This window comes from Limulus polyphemus, unplaced genomic scaffold (genome assembly GCF_000517525.1).
Source record: "Limulus polyphemus unplaced genomic scaffold, Limulus_polyphemus-2.1.2 Scaffold2320, whole genome shotgun sequence".
Lineage (NCBI taxonomy): Eukaryota > Metazoa > Arthropoda > Merostomata > Xiphosura > Limulidae > Limulus > Limulus polyphemus.
Genome location: NW_013667930.1, coordinates 41,964 through 56,730, shown reverse-complemented (window position 1 = coordinate 56,730; position 14,767 = coordinate 41,964). Strand labels below are relative to the sequence as shown.

At 34.9% G+C, this 14,767-nt stretch overlaps 1 pseudogene; it reads left to right on the top strand.

Annotated features, from left to right (window-relative positions):
• The window catches only part of LOC106466610, a 79,488-nt pseudogene that overhangs the window by 25,548 nt on the left and 39,173 nt on the right, over nucleotides 1–14,767 (top strand).

The following is a 14,767-nucleotide window of genomic DNA, read 5'->3' as shown; positions in this document are numbered from 1 at the left end:
ACTATTCGTTGGTAAAAGAGTAGCCCAAGAGTTGGTGGTGATGACTAGCTGCCTTCCCTCTAGTCTTACAATGCTAAATTAGGGACGTCTAGCGCAGATAGCCCTCGTGTAGCTTTGCGGGAAATTCTAAATAAACAAACAATTCGTGTAATTTGATCTTGTTTGTGCTCGTTTTTAAGATTGTTAAAGTTCTGTAAACTTCCACCATACTCAATAGAGTTACATCTTACATTTTAATGTATTCGTCTATAAGAGTTTCGTAAAATTACATTGTTTTTTTAAGGTTTTGAGTAATTTATTCATCCATAAACGAAAATGATTTTGATATATTTGTTTTAACTCAAAGCTCCATGATGGACTATCTGCGCTCTGTCCACCACGGGAGTCTAGCTCCAGATTTTAGCGATGTAAACTTACCGCTAACACACAAATAAAAGCGATTCATTCTTTGTTTTAATGTATTTTTTTTCCACTGCTGTTTTTAGTTATGTACAAGGTGATTTTTTCATATCCATTTATTTTAAGAATTTTTATTTTATTTTATTTTATTTTACTGCTGTTAATATGTTTCGATGCTATTTTAGCTTGGTAATTATTCTTTCTAAAAAAAAATAAAAGGTTAGACTGTATCAGAATGTTCTCGTGTTTGCTTAAATTTTGAACTCGACTATTTCACTTCTCGTCTCAAGTCACTAGTCGAACTAAACACAAGGAGGCCTTAAGTCTGAACTGACCCTTATTCGAGATAACATAATAGACAGTTTAGCGACTATAAACCTTGCGAACTAGAGTCGTGTATGATAGCATGAGATGGTCTTATTGGTTATTGATTTTCTATCCCGTTGGAATTTCTGGTGCTAATGATATCCTCAATCTATACACGCATAAATATACGCACGCGAACTCGTACAAAATAAAGATGATGCAATGAGCAGCCGCCGCAAATGTGAGCTGTTTAGCACCTATAAATATTTTGTTCACAGCGACATGCCAATCATTTGACGTTAACTACCGCCAGGAGTGAGCTTTACGACCAGAAGAATACGTCACAGCCCTTTCTGAGGTGGATGCTCATAAAGAGAGATTCTCAAACGACGCAGAACAAAACGTTACAAGAATTCAAAATGAAAAGCCTTCAATTTTGTTCTTGGGAAAACTGGTAAAGTAGAGCATTTAGGAGAGCTATGGGCTACAAAATACACCCAAGACCAAACCAGAACAACTCTTTCACCCGCAAAGTGAAGGCTATGGTTACGAAAGAGAACCCTTCGACTTAAAAACGAGGTATTGCAATGAAGTTGGGCATCTCTCTCTTGACACCATTAACAATATAATAAACAAGGATTTGAAGCTGACGAAGGTTTACTGGCCAAAAGCTCACAAGCTTTCAACAATGGCTGTTTTCACGAGAAAGATGGAATCACAGTAACTTCGTTTGACTCCATACTTATGCTGTGGTGCTATTTGTTTGTTTTTTTGTTTTGTTTTTTATTTCGCGCAAAGCTACACGAGGGCTAAGTGCGCTAGCCGTCCCTAATTTAGCAGTGTAAGACTAGAGGGAAGGCAGCTAGTCATCACCCCCCACCGCCAACTCTTGGACTACTCTTTTATCAACGAATAGTGGGATTGACCGTCACATTATAACGCTCCCACGGCTGAAAGGGCGAGCATGTTTGGTGTGACGGGGATTTGAACCAGCGACCCTCATAATGCGAGTCGAGCGCCCTAACCACCTGGCCATGCCGGGCCATGAAACATTGGATAAACGATCAGGCCAGAGATATCAAGATTTAAACATAGTCATCATAAATTTTGAACTGTTGACCACAGAAAGGACAACCATCCATCACCACCCACCCCTATAAGAAAACTCTTTACTGAATAACGGGACTGACTGTAATAGGTATAACATATCCACAGCTAAGAGCCTTGAACCTTCCAATCCGTAGCCCGGCTCGCTAACACTAGGCCATGCCCAGTACACACAGCAATGGAAATAACAATGGAAAACACACACAAATGATCCACAACCATTCCAGCACGTGGCTGCGCCCTGATGTACACAATAAAGTGGCAACATCTCCCTTAACACCCCCCTTAGTATTACCCGTTTTTACCTTCTCGTTCTCCATTTCTGTGATATTTTCCAATACTGTATATATATGTTACAGAAACACGGTCTAATTTTTATGAAACCGAAATGAAGTGGATTCTAATAAAACTAAAACTTCTAAAGACAGTAAGTTCCCTTTACTTTCATGAAAATTATGCATGCTGATAGTAATGTGGTTAGCACAACGTGAAACGCATAGACTTTCAAGTAGACAGAAACAAAACAGACAACTAATTTCACTCTGCTTCTGACTACTTTTGTTGCGTTGTCTTCGCGAACAATAACGAGTGTTATCTTCGTATTGCAAACTTTGGGATCTTAGTCAGACTACCTAATTATATATAACTTTTCAAATATAAGGGTATACTTGGTGTGTGTGTGTGTGTGTTTTCCTCTCCTGTATTCAAAACTCTCTGCTGTTAACGTGTCACGCTCGTGTTTTGGTATCCTGGAAGAAAGTTTCGATGTAGATGTATTCCAGCAACTTTTGGCTCAGCTATAGTTCTCTTCCCTAAGAAGCTCTACAAAACATGAGTGGTAGAGATGAGTCGCGTCAGGAGCTCGTTGAAGTATACAGTAGAATTCTGTACGGTTCTAAGTACAATAAAAGGAGAAACACGGGTTCCAATAAGGAAATGCACGGTTTCAGCATTTTGAAGCACACTTGACGAATTGATCTCTACGGTTATTTCCTCTCTTTGACTTCAACTTATTGTGAAGTACATTAAATATCTTTTCCGTTTTTTAGTGCTGCACCACGCATCGAAGTTCGTTCGATGTATATGTTAAATATATTTATTTATATTGAACACCAGACTATCCATATACATTAAAATGGAAATTGAAGTTGTTTTCCATAAAAATCACCTTGAAAGCAATCGGATATTATTATATATACATATTCATAATGACACAACTCCTATAGGGAAGCCCTGTTAAAATATCATGATGTTTGTTTATTTCTTTGTTCACTATTTAACATCAAATTTTATCCTACGTTGTCTAGGTCCTCTGCTTTAGTTTTGTTTTGAATTTCAGGCAAAGCTACACGAGGGCTATCTGCGCTAGCCGTCCCTAATTTAGCAGTGTAAGACTAGAGGGAAGGCAGTTAGTCAGCATCACCCACCGCCAAACCTTGGGCTACTCTTTTACCAACGAATAGTGGGAATGACCGTCACATTATAACGCTCCCACGGCTGAAAGGGCGAGCATGTTTGGTGGGACGGGGACTCGAACCCGCAGATTGCGAATAGAGCTCCCTAACCACTTTCACGAAATTTCTAGATATAGGACGTCATCATTACGTAATGACACGCTCCCTTTAGCAAACAAACATCTAAATTAAAATATTCAAATATAACTTATCACAACATATTTTCGATAAAGCGTTCCCTTCTTGTGAAAATACTTCTAGAGTCAGTTTTTAGATTCAACCTACAATGTGAGATAAACATATTTAGTTTTCGATATAAATACATAAAAAGTTTCCCTCTTTTTTTAGCGCATTTGTACGTTTGAAAGCAAAAACCACCCTGGGCTATCCGTTTTGTTCACTAAGGAGAGTCGAACCCCGGATTTTAGCGTTATAAGTCCGTAACTTACCGCTGTCCTCTAGCTACCCCAAAACATAGAAATCAGTATTTTGAAATCTTGAACTTCAAAGAGCTATTAAATAGATTCCTTTTCCTAACACCTACCAAATGCACAAAAAAGGCTTAAATTGTTTTCTTTACGTTTAATAAAATATCAGTTCCTTTATCCGAACACATTGTTGCTATTTAATTAAAAGTATGCAGTACTTATAGAGTCTGTATCTGTGTGTGTGTCTGTGCGCTTCAAGTAAAATTATTTGCATTATTTTCATAAAACGGTTGAGGTGAGTGGAAATTCCAAAAAGAAAATTTCATAAGCACAACCTAAACTCTTCTAAATTCGAACTTGTAATGACAGCTTCTCTCTCCAAGTAGGGTGGAAGAGACCTCTAACCATTACTGTCAAATCCTCTCGATCAAAGAGCGCTCTGATACAGCGTCACAACGGTTATTTATTTCGTTTCTGCTATGTCAAGAGAAATTCTACAGAGAATTGTAAAACTTCTCTTTGTACTTTGGCTCATAAGCGGCCTGAAAGTAAATAAATGACAACGCTTGAGGCTAAGACAAGTGGACTACAGATACCGGGGTATTGGTAAATTTATTTCTATTTCCTTCCTTCGTTTTCCAAAATTAACGAAATTAAAGATAGTTAATACGTTTCATAAATATTTCATTTATTGCGGTCATGCCAGTAAAAGCATCATCGGGTGCAGAATGAAATAATTTATAAACAGGTATACATTTGTTTAATTACTAAACCACGCCTGACCCGTTGGGTCACCCACTATTGAGAGGTTATGAAGAATTCAAGCTAATTTCAATATTGCACCGAAATGAAGGTTTATTTTGAGGTAATTTAATTAAATATTTCAATCCATTCGTGTTATTCATAATTCAAGAAAAGATATTTGATTGTTGATCGGGAGTAAAAGGAAAGACCATTTCAGTTTTCAAAAAAGTGAAGTCAGAGTTTTCAGGTATTGTGATGAATTAGTTCATTATGTTATGGTCTTTCCTCTTTAAACCTTCTACAAATAAGAAACAGTAACACTTTATTTTTTCTTCGAATTACCAACCATAACCAAGGCACATTATTGAGAAAATTTTCAAGATCTTGTTTTTGTCATCTTACGCCTTTTGATGAAGATGGGAACATTGACAGGGAAAAAGATTTGAACGAAGAAGTTTCGTAAGGAGCGCGAACGGTAGTGTGATGTAAAATTACTCATGCTAGAAATTTTCATAAAAGTGACCCGAAAAACGGCGCTAACTCGGTAACCCGTAGCCCGATTTTAACGAAACTTGTTTTATTCTGTTTCTATTCTCATTTCATTACAAATATGGCGCTATTGTACGCCATTTTTGCTCTATTTAATTACAGACAAGCAAACAAACAAACAAACAATCTCAGAGTTTTAGTAGTATATAGATTATATTACAGATTTCTTTCATTTCCATCAAAGGCAAAATTGAAAATATAGGTGAAACTGTGGTCGACAACAGATGGTACAGAAAATCAATGAATATATGTTTAACCCAAGAAATAGAAGTAACCTTGACGTTTACCATGAGGCAAGTAGGGGTGGGGGTGGGGAGCTTGATGCCCTTCTGACGAAGAAATGTTCATAATTAATGAAATATTTGGGAAACGTAAACATTGTCTTGTTTTTTCCTCAATTCTGTAGTTGCCCCCTCCCAGTGGCACAGCGGTATGTCTGCGGACTTACAACGCTAGAATCCGGGTTTAGATACCCGTGGTGGGCAGAGCACAGATAGCCCAATGTGTAGCTTTGGGATTAATTACAAACAAATAAACAAAATTCTGTAGTTATTAGGTTTCGTCAAGTACTGACGGTTTCAAGTATTAATCCAATTAACTTTTCTCTCGCTTTTTTTATGCAGCTCACCTTGTAGCAAGCTTGTACAATTATAGCTTGCGAACGAAACCTATACCCAAGGGTAATTAACACGTGCTTATTACTTTTTTAAATAAAAGGCATTAATCCCTTATAAGTTTTATTCAAAACGTGGATTTCTGAATTTTTTTTTTCTTTATACGCTCTCACTCGACACCTGCAAGCTGGTTTGGTTTTGTGAAGCACAAGACTACACAATGGGCTATCTGTGCTCTGCCCACCACGGGTATCGAAAACCGATTTGTAGCGTCGTAAAAAATGCGGACTTTCCTCTGAGCCACTGAGGGTGCAGCTGCAGATTGCTTGTTTGGTTGATGTGTATGTGCAAGCCTCCCACCCTCCCCTTAATGCAATATAAAATAAATCATTTTAGTAAAGTAAGGGCAACTAATGTAATCATTAATTATACCGACGGGAGTCAACTGCGAATAATGTGTTTTCTTGTTTCCAATATAAAGATATTATATTTCCTAAAATATTTTGGATAATTATGTCGTCGATCTGATTGTCTTAATTATCAGTTAAACATAATGTTTTGTTATATCTACAATTAGTCAAACTAATCATTAATATGGTTTCTGTGGTTTCTGTCGTGTTGCAGCCAATATAATTTAACTAATGGATAAGAATATTGGCCTGGCGTGGCCTGGTGGTTAGGGCACTTGACTTACTAATGGATGAGAATATTGGCCTGACCAAGCCTGGTGGTTAGAGTCACGGGTTCGAATCTCGTCCACGAACATGCTTGCCCCGTCAGCCAAAAAAAACGTTATAATTTTATGGTCAATCCCACTATTCATTGGTAAAAAGTAGCTCAAGAGTTGGCGGTGGGTGGTGTTGTCCAACTATTAGGACGGAGCGCAGACAGACTTCGAGTAGTTTTGCACAAAACTCAAAACAAACAAATGTTAAAAGAATATGACGGCATTTGTTTGTTATGCAGTGTGTATTACAGTGTGTATTACAAAAATCACATGTGTATTACAAAAATCATAGAAAGTTTCATTTTTCTGAAAGGCATGAACATTACACATATATAAAGATGATAACTCTGCCATTGTCACGTCCATAGATAATGAACTTTCCCAATGACAGGTGTATTATTTAATATCCGAAACTTTAAACTGATAAACTTTGGGAAATTTGAAGAGGAATTCCTTTTCTTCATGGTGGTATATAATTCCAAACACACGTATGGTTAAAATCATCCATGGTTATATAGTATTCTAAAAATTCAAAAAACAGCTAAAATGTGACAGAAAAAACCATATCAGTTAAAAACAACGTTTCGCCACTGTTAGCGTGGCACCACCAGTGGCGAACAATTATTTTTTAATTGATATATTTTTTACCTGGTTATTGATGAATTAGCTAATAATTGTGTAGTAATAACCTACGAAGATTACATTAGCTAATAATTGTGTAGTAATAACCTACGAAGATTACATTAGCTAATAATTGTGTAGTAATAACCTACGAAGATTACATTAGCTAATATCAAATATATAGCTTATTACTTCAAATATTTGATAATTTCATTCTGCTACAAATACCTACTATTCGTTATATCATTCAGATGAAAAAATCTGTTGTTTCAAGTTTTAAAGTGATCAGTTATACACAGAAAAATACAATAGACATGCATGTGTGATCACGGCATATAATGAAACCTAAACGGTATTAACAAGAATGTTTATATTTGTTCTCTGTTCACAATATATATGGATTATGGATAAATACATTTTTAATTTGATCAACTAACTATGTTCTGTATTAAATATTTTATTATTTTTATTTTTAGTTTTGATTAAGCTAAGACTTTTCCTGCTTTGACTAGTTTTAGTGAGTATGTGAAACTTCATAGTTTTGGATCAGTTTGTTAATTATTTTCATGTTGTAGAAATTAGAAATTAACGTTTATTATAAAAAGGTAGATATAAGAATGAATCTTAAAAAAATATGCTGTTAGTTTAATATTTGTGATGAGGTTTTTTTGTTCTTCAGTTTCACCAGTAGTCGTAGCAAAATTCAATCCAAAATTAAAGTCTAGCTCAGCTGCACGAGACGATACAAATAAAAATAAGTTTTCCTTACTCAGTAGAGTGTTGTACGTATACTTGGTTATATATATATATAGAAAATAATAAATACTCATTTTGGGAATGTTATTATTTACTCTTTTATGATTTAGCTAAAGGGTCTTATTTTGAAATATCATAACTATATTTAGTTTGACGTGTTTCTATTACAATTCCAAAGTGCACGTGAAAAAATTTAAACAAGGTTAGCTAGTGACTCGTATCAAGTAAAGAAGAGAGAGAAACACTTCTTACACGCAGCTTTACTCTGTTCTCACCTCATCAGTTTCTATGGAAACATGTGGAATGAAAAAAAAAGGCATCTAAAGAACAGGTTTAGTTTTATGTTATTGAGAATAAATAAATAAAGAGCTGATGTTACGAGTTTGTATAGAAAAAAATACCATTGTATAAACTGTCTAATATGTCGCATTGCGTTGATCCTCTTTATATCCTTGCAATATAAGACAGTATTGAGCATTGGGTAAAAAACATAATTAAATATTAACAAGAAGCGTGCATGTAAAAGAAACATGTTTTTCAATTCTTTATAAACTTTTGCAAAAAAGAATAAAAAATCTTCAAGGTTTACTTGTGTTTTAATATTTCAACATACAACACAATTATGGCATATGTATAACAGATGAATTTTCAGTTATAACTTAAGGATTCGTATCTTAACCACAAACATCGTTCTCAATTTGTTTACTCAACTTGCTGGCGGTAATTTTATATATATATACGCATGCCTAGTTGTAGTAGGTGTTTTGTTTTATCGTGTCAAAGCATTGAGAAAAGGTCTGTTCTATTGTCCTCATATAAAAGATGCCATATGAGACACGTTAAGTAAACAACAAAAAACTTTCTTTGTTTGACACTGAAGGATGTTGTTACCTAATAAATTACTTGTTGAACATTTTTCTCAGTGTTAAAACTCATATTTATCAGGAAATTGACAGGCATTCAGTTGTCATTTTTTTATGAGTTTGTTCATGTTGTCGTTAGTGCTTGCTTGGCAAGCACGGGAGCTCAAAGTCAGCCATTAAATCGTGGAGTTTTACAGTTTCCAAGACCCCCGAGTATTCGCATATGTTAGTGACTTGAAAAGTCCATGATAAGATTTACGTTTCAGATGTTACATACGGGTACCGTAATCCCTGTTATAACACCAACCAAATGTTGAGTGTTCCTGAATGGCAAGGTCTAGTTTCTATCAAAGAACTGTGTTACTGATATATTTTGTGATGTTGATCTGGCGTCTTGATAATATATACATCACACGTGGAACAAAACTTGAAAGTAAAGCCAAACAAAGACATTAAACAAATTATTCTAATAATTCTGTAAACTGTTAAATAGGTGGATTTTTTTAAAACAAATTAATTCTAACAGTGCGTTTTTCTCTCAGTAAAGACTGACGACGTTTCAACTGGCTCCGTAAAAGGTCTACAATTACTGATCTTGAAAAAAACTCAAACTATTGGTAACTAAGTAACCACAAATATATTTGCGAGTTCTATAAATATAGGTGTCGCTTTAAAGTTTAAGTTCCGTTCGTGTACAGTGATTTCATTATTTGGAAAATACCGAAGATCAAAAGGCATAGCTTTACGTCTACACAGAATTGAAGAGTTTTAACATTTTTACACATCACCCTTAAAAAGGGCGTTAAAAGTTTCCATTTATCTAAAGTAATGAATAACTAATCGATAAGTGTGTATTTTAGTTTCCATTTATCTAAAGTAATGAATAACTAATCGATAAGTGTGTATTTTAGTTTCCCTTTATCTAAAGTAATGAATAACTAATCGATAAGTGTGTATTTTAGTTTCCATTTATCTAAAGTAATGAATAACTAATCGATAAGTGTGTATTTTAGTTTCCATTTATCTAAAGTAATGAATAACTAATCGATAAGTGTGTATTTTAGTTTCCATTTATCTAAAGTAATGAATAACTAATCGATAAGTGTGTATTTTAGTTTCCATTTATCTAAAGTAATGAATAACTAATCGATAAGTGTGTATTTTAGTTTCTATATAATCATATATATTTTTAAGTAAATAATTCGAGACGTTCAGTTGAATAAGACAAATAACAATTTCCTACTCATTATTATTGTTATTTTACACTAGTATAAAAGCTCGTAAAAAAAAGTAGGAAAACCATTGTTGAATGATTAAAGAAACTTACACAATTTAACTAAAACGAGGTGGTTAGGGCGCTCGACTCGCAATCTGAGGGTCGCGGGTTCGAATCCTCGTCACACCAAACATGCTCGCCCTTTCAGCCGTGGGGGTGTTATAATGTGACAGTCAATCCCACTATTTAAAACTTAAAAAATCAAACTGTTCACCAGTGTCAGTAAAGAAAAGTTTAAAATTCAGCATCACAGCAGTTCTGCAAGTTGGCAATCACATCTCAGAAAACTTGTTCATAATTCACGGAATGCTATAAATAAATAAAAACTCTCTTGAATAAAGCTCGGTTCAAGATTCTGCTTCGATATTTTTCATCACTGCTCTGTAATCTCCAGACCATCTATTTGAGTAATGTGAAATATTAGCCAGGACTTTCGTTCCCATTTGAACCTCCAGCCTAACCTAATATAGAGACATTTAACAGCTGAAAGGTCTACTTATTAAATCATATCATTTATTCTTGAGGTTCATTTCTTAAGTTTGGTTTGAATTTCGCGCAAAGCTACACGAGGGCTATCTGCGCTAGCCGCCCCTAATTTAGCAGTGTAAGACTAGAGGGAAAGAAGCTAGTAGTCACCACTCACGGCCAACTCTTGGGCTACTATTTTACCAACGAATAGTGTGATTGACCATCACATTATAACACCCTCACGGGTGAAAGGCGAGCATGTCTGGTGGGAAGGGGATTCGAACTCGCGACCCTCTGGTTATGAGTCGAGTGCTTTAACCACCTGGCCATGCCAAGCCCTTTCTAATATACACAAACATTTAAAAACATTTTGGCTTGTACTAAGGCTTTAGCCATTAGAAACGACCATCTCTGCTGTTATTTGGTTTTTGTTTGTTTGTAATTAAGCACAAAGCTACACAATGGGCTATCTGTGCTCTGCCCACCACGGGTATCGAAACCCGGATTCTAACGTTGTAAGTCAGCAGACATACCGCTGTGCTACTGGGAGGCGCTGTTATTTGGAACAATATTATTGAGTAGTACCTGATACGATACGACAACAAGTGGAGTAAGAGAACAAAAAAATAGGCTAACATCATGGAGTTACTTCTTCAACGCTTAGCTTTTATTTTAATAAGTTGGGTTTATTGCTTTCAGCCTACTCTGTCTTAATGAGATGCGATTTCAGTCAATAAGTAGCAAGATATGACAGGCAATTATTTCTTTTCGTTCTGTTTCACCTAACTATTTGTTTATTTTACTCTGTTACTGAATAAATGTAAATTATATCAGTACATTTAAAAGGACGATAGGAACCATATCTTAGTGTGACAAAGTTTGAGGATTAATGATTTATTATTTGTTATTGAGTAACAAAATGTATAACTTCAATCATCTTACTATAAAGTTGACGTACTCAGTAGTAGGGATCGACAAGTTTTCCAAATAAATCACGCGCCGAAAACCACCATATTGAATTGCTAAGCGAAAAACCGACCATTCAAAGTTTGGTTACGATATATTATGCGCATATATATATATATATATATATATATTAATAGGCTACAAAGGTCGCTAACATTCCCGGTATAACAATTTAATAATTTCTAAAATAGCAACTTTTTCTCTACTACCTACCTGATCACGTCAGTGGGGCTAGCCCCTAGACGGCTCGGACTATTTCTACAACATTTCTCCAACTTCTTTGACTTTTTTTTCTTTAGACTGATTCATTTAGCTATACGGATCATGATGCCAACCAAAGTAGAGATCGTTTGTTTGTATGTAATTAAACACAAAGCTACACAATGGGCTATCTATGCTCTGCCCACCAGGGGTATCGAAACCCGGTTTCTAGCGTTGTAAGTCCGCAGACATACCGCTGTGCGACTGGGAGGCAAGTAGGGATTGAAAATCGTTTAAAAATCTATGCAACTAGTGTCACTTTACTTGTTTGTGTACTTTTTTTTATTGCAGCATTTATTTTGTTTTGGATACTTCTTACAGCAATTCTACGAATAGTCAAAGATCCCTAATTTCCTATTTATATATACTATAAGCCCACTAGCTCATCGTTGAGCTGCTGGTGGGTCTAGGTGATCAACTTATCAACATAATACGAAGATTGAAGATTTTTTGTTCTACCAAGTCCTGTATGTGTCATTTAAGTAAATATCAAACAAACACTTTAACATTTCACGATTATATTTCTGAGTCGTAAATGAATTAAAGAAAGTTACTTTAACACATAACGACAATATCATTGGTTGAGATACCTTGGAAATTCAAGATCTTTGAAACTCGCGTCACCTGCTTTAAATGTACTTAAGAGAAATACATGTTTTTAGTTAATTATTACTACTATCACATATATTATTTTCAGCTTCATTCCATTTTCGTTTATTCCCCGGTGAGACAGTGATAAGTTTACGGACTTACAACGGCAAAATTCGGGGTTCGATTCCTCGTGGTGTACACAGCAGATAGCCCAGTGTGGCTTTGCTCTAAAAAAAACAAATAGTTTTTGCTTGTGTTTTCTATTCTACCAAAAAAGTATTTAAATTTTAATATATAAGAAACAATTAATATATTTTATATGTTTATAAGGATGTTGTCATTGGCGAATCTTTGTGTTTGTTCCAGTACTTCTGATCTGTGGGTCACCAGACACTGTTAGAGACATTCTCTTAGCCGCTGAAAGCCTTCACATGGTCCAGGACGGAGAATACGTCTTTTTTCAGCATTGAACTTTTCACTAGGTAAGATCTTAGTACTTCACCTTATCCAACTTCTTTATTCGTTATATAATTCCCCAGGCACCCTTCTTAGCAGCCCCTAGCTTTGAAATACGTTTAGAATTGTTCATACACAATATTGTTCAAGCATTATGAATAGTACTTCACCTATTCCAACTTCTTTATTCGTTATATAATTCCCCAGGCACCCTTCTTAGCAGCCCCTAGCTTTGAAATACGTTTAGAATTGTTCATACACAATATTGTTCAAGCATTATGAATAACTTTTTCAGTTCTTATGTGTCCCTCCAGTGTGACAGGAGTAAAGTTAATGACTTTGCTCTAAAATAAACAAACTCTTATCGCCCTTAATAATTAAAATTGCTGACTGAACCAATGAAAATCTCCCCCCCCCCCGTGGGACAGTGGTAAATTTACAGACATACAACACTAGAATCCGAGGGTCGATTCCCCTCGGTGGACACAACAGATTGATAGCCCAGTATGGTTTTACTCTAAAACAAAACAAACAATTGTCATGTGTAGTAGGGAGGCATATTATGTGCTTTCTTACAATTTTCAATTTGTTATAAATACAACACAAAAGACATTATAATTAACCTAGGAGCTTTTAGCTAATCCGAGTTAATAAAATTAATTATCTAGTATCAAATGAAATTTAATTATACACATTTAAATTAAAGCTTAATTCACTGTTGATTTTCATATGTGTTAATAACATTATTTATTTAGAATTTTAGTTAATTAACTCAATAGTTATTAAATAATTTAAATGTTATTAATACTCAATAGTTATTAAATAATTTAAATGTTATTAATACTCAATAGTTATTAAATAATTTAAATGTTATTAATACTCAATAGTTATTAAATAATTTAAATGTTATTAATTTATTAATACTCAATAGTTATTAAATAATTTAAATGTTACTCAATAGTTATTAAATAATTTAAATGTTATTAATACTCAATAGTTATTAAATAATTTAAATGATTAATAACATTTAATTATTCTTTACCCTTTATTTATTTTTGAAGTTCACATGAAATATTTCAAAGTTTTCATGCACACGAGTGTATGCAGGTTTAACATAGAATGTTGGCCAAGGAAGTTACTGAGTTCCTTTTTGTATCTAGCTACCTGTTACTTTGAGTTATTCACTTATGATATCACATACACCTTCTCGTGAGAAAGGTTTCTATAAAGTCGAACATACTATGTAAAAGTAGCTAGCGATCTCTTCCACTGGTAAGACCGACCATAGCCCCATGGTTAGTGCGCCTGATTGTGTATCTAAGAATCCATGGTTTATGTCCCGTTATTGCAAACTATTTGATCTGACAAGAATAGCCCAAGAGTTAACAGTGAGTGGTATTGACTAATTGCCTTCCATCTAGTCTATCACCTCGTAAATAGTGACAACTAAAATAGATAGCCCTTGTGTGGCTTCTGGAAATTGTGACCCTCCATTGGCACAATGGTATGTCTGCGGACTTACAACACTAAAATCCGAGTTTGATAACTGTGTGGGCAGAGCATAGCTAGCCCATTTTGTAGCTTTGTGCTTAATTACAAACAAACAAGCAGGTCATGTGATACCTTAAAAAACTTCATTATTTTTGGGGGAATGGCTAAAAGTGATGTAGTTAGTTCACACACACCCTGAGAACAATAGCATTATTTATTACCTGTGCCACCGAAGGTTATGTTTTTACTCTTGTGTGTGTGTGTGTGTGTTGGTTGGTTGGTTGGTGTACTTGTTAGCAAGATTTCTTAAAAACGACTAAATAGATTTTGACTAAAGGTGGTAAACATTTGTACTACGATCCATCTTAGAAGTGGTTAGTTTTTGGAGGATCAAGGTCACTAAAATCAAAAAACACCTGCTGTTAACATGGAGACCGATTTTTCACACTATTTTTGCTCTATAACTCAGTCAAAAATGATTGGGTTTTGATAAAACTTGGTGAACATATGTGAACTATTATTCCTCATTGTCCTAACAAAAAATTGTCCGTTGATACGACGGACATACGGACACATTTTCGTATTTTTGAGAGCCGAAGTGCGTGGTTGAGGTATGCGCTCTACTGAGTGCCCTCTAGTTTTGTTTGTTTCGTGCCCAATATCTATATTACCTTGTTTGTTTCGTGCCCA